Raw genomic sequence first — 2,665 nt, forward strand, 5'->3', positions numbered from 1 at the left:
CTTATATTGGTCTTAACTTATCTTGAGGGACAGGTCTGTAACTCTGGAAGAGAACCAAATGGCACTAGAGAGGGCACTGGTCCTCCAATAAACCACAACATGAAACAAGCATGATGGAACATGGGTTGTTATGCCAATGCCAGCTATGCTGATAGCAATCAGGTGCATCAGAATAGAATATATATACCCTAATTCATTAATGATGACAATCAAAAAGACTGAATGAGAAAGACTAGCTTAAATAAAAGCTATAGAGCACAAATAATGCTAAAAGACAACAGGTAAAACAATCTGCTGCTTTTCCAGGCTTTATTTGACAGCCCCATAAAATAAAGCTCAGTTATGCAGAGAGGGGCTATTTCACTTCAAGGTGTGTGCGACGTGTTCGTGCATGAGCGTGTGATGGATGGTGGTCCAGAAACGGAATCGGATGCTGAGTTGAAGATGGACCTCCCAGTAACATAACATCACACAAATGTAAGCAGCCCGCTGACTGCTCTCAGGAAGGTTTAACTTGATGCAGAGCCACCAAAATCTAAAATTGCTGTACATCTTTATTAGAGGTGGTTTAATGTCCTATCAGTTACTTTACTTTACTTATGGATCCATTTGGTTCCATTTGTACACTCTTTGAGTTAAATTAAAACGTGTAAGAATGGATACGTGTGTGCAACTGTGCATGCATTCATTTGCAGTGTTGCCTTCACTGCCACCCTGTGGTAAGATTTATGTACAACTCTTTGACACTACATTTTTGTACTGTGTAAATAAACTAGTAGTACTCTTATTAGTTATTAGTCTGTGGTATTTCCAGCCAACGTTGCATATTCTAACGTTTGCCCTTAAAATCTGTTGTATGGGTCATAAATTCATCCAACAACAATAGACGTAAGGTTTTCCTTCCCTTGGGCTAAATCTGGAGGGAGTCTTAAGAGGGTCAAATAAAGATGGATGGGCCATGAATGAGTCAGCAGAATTTCCTCTTTCACCCTCTTTTCAGCCTCCTCTGCTCTTTTCTCTTCTCCCCCTCCTCATATCCTCTAATCTCTTCATTACTCTGCTCTTCTTCTCTCCTCTCCCCTCCCAGTAGTATTCAGACATGATGATCTTACTTTGACCATTAGCCTATACAAGTCAAGCAGAACCACACATCTATGTGTACCTCTTATCTATGGAAACAGCATTAGGCCTACTGTATGCATGCATGCACATGTAGGTATCCTACTATAAAGTCCACTGGTCACACTTGCTGGTGGATTGTGAGATAAAATTTCTATCAAGCGATTTATCAGACAAGTATTTGTTGTTGTTGTTGTTTTATAAGTAACTCCAGGGATAAGGCTTGGGGGTAGTCATTACTGCAGCTGACCCCGGTTAGAATCCGTCCTGAGTCACTTTACTGCATCTCTCTCATGCCTTTCCAGCTTTCCTGTCTGTCTTGTCTCTCCACTGTCCCCTAAAGCGCAAATGAAAAATCTGTGTGAAGTGAGGGGCGCTCTTGTCTTATCATCGTATCATCATGATGTAAGATGTCGATTTGTTCAGACACATATGACGTACATTCTCCATTCATTGTGAATGAGAATTGTCATGTGGATCTTGGACATCATGTGGCCAGTCTATGGCAACTCCATACTATACAAATGTAGGTCACATGGAGCATGAGTTATACTTGTTCAAAGTTTATTAGTTAGTTTATAAGCTATTCAATCGATTGCTATATAGTGCCCCCATTGGCCAATTGGAGTAAAATGTATTTCTTGCCCGTTTGGGCCTCTACTAGGGCTCATCATCAACGTGTGATGAAAACACTGACTGTGCTGATAAGACCCAATTATTGAAATCCCAAACATGGAATTGATTTGGACCATGCTAAACTGTACAGTGGCCGACTTGACAGTATCCAGGTTTTCTTTAGAAAGCTAGGACACTCATTTAATGCAGAAGATCTATCATTTTACATGTGTAGCATGTTAAAATAAAATAGACAGCTAATTTCACATTAGGTGTCCATTAAGGCTAGTAGGTCTATGTGTCTCTGGTCATATTATTAACCACTCATTCTGTATATCTGTGGCAAAAATAAAGATGTGATGAAAAGGTTCATCACAAGCCGGCAGAGATGTCTAGAGAGTGGCCTTCTGGGAAACAAAGGGTCACAGGTTCGAGCTCTGGAAAAGGTGTCTACCGTGTTGTTACCATGTGGCTCCGTAGCAGGTGAGCTGTCTAGAAATGTGTCTGTGAGTTTGTGTGTCAGAGGCAAATCTGGCAACCCGCTGTACTGATCACATGTCTTGTGCAGTTCACACTGAGTGGGTCTAGGAGGTACATCCTATGCACAGCTTTGTGTGTTTGTACCACAGACTGATGATTTGATTGGCTGAGCACGGATGATGTATGATGAATCATGAATGATGATAAGAGCACCCCTCACTTCACACGGGTGTGATTTTTGGAAATGTTTACCTTTAGTTTGATAATGGTCATACGTGGTTAAGTTATACATGACTGAAATTTTTTTTAGGCAATGATGTATACATTAAGATTAACTTGGGGAAGCCACTTTCACGTCTTTAATCCCTTCTTCCATTTCAACACTGGAAAGGGACATATAGATAACGTTATGTCCATTTAGCCAGCATGGTATATGTCATTTTCTCCGTCA

Source organism: Protomyctophum bolini, assembly GCF_963924005.1.
Source record: "Protomyctophum bolini genome assembly, chromosome: 5".
Taxonomy (NCBI): Eukaryota; Metazoa; Chordata; class Actinopteri; order Myctophiformes; family Myctophidae; genus Protomyctophum; species Protomyctophum bolini.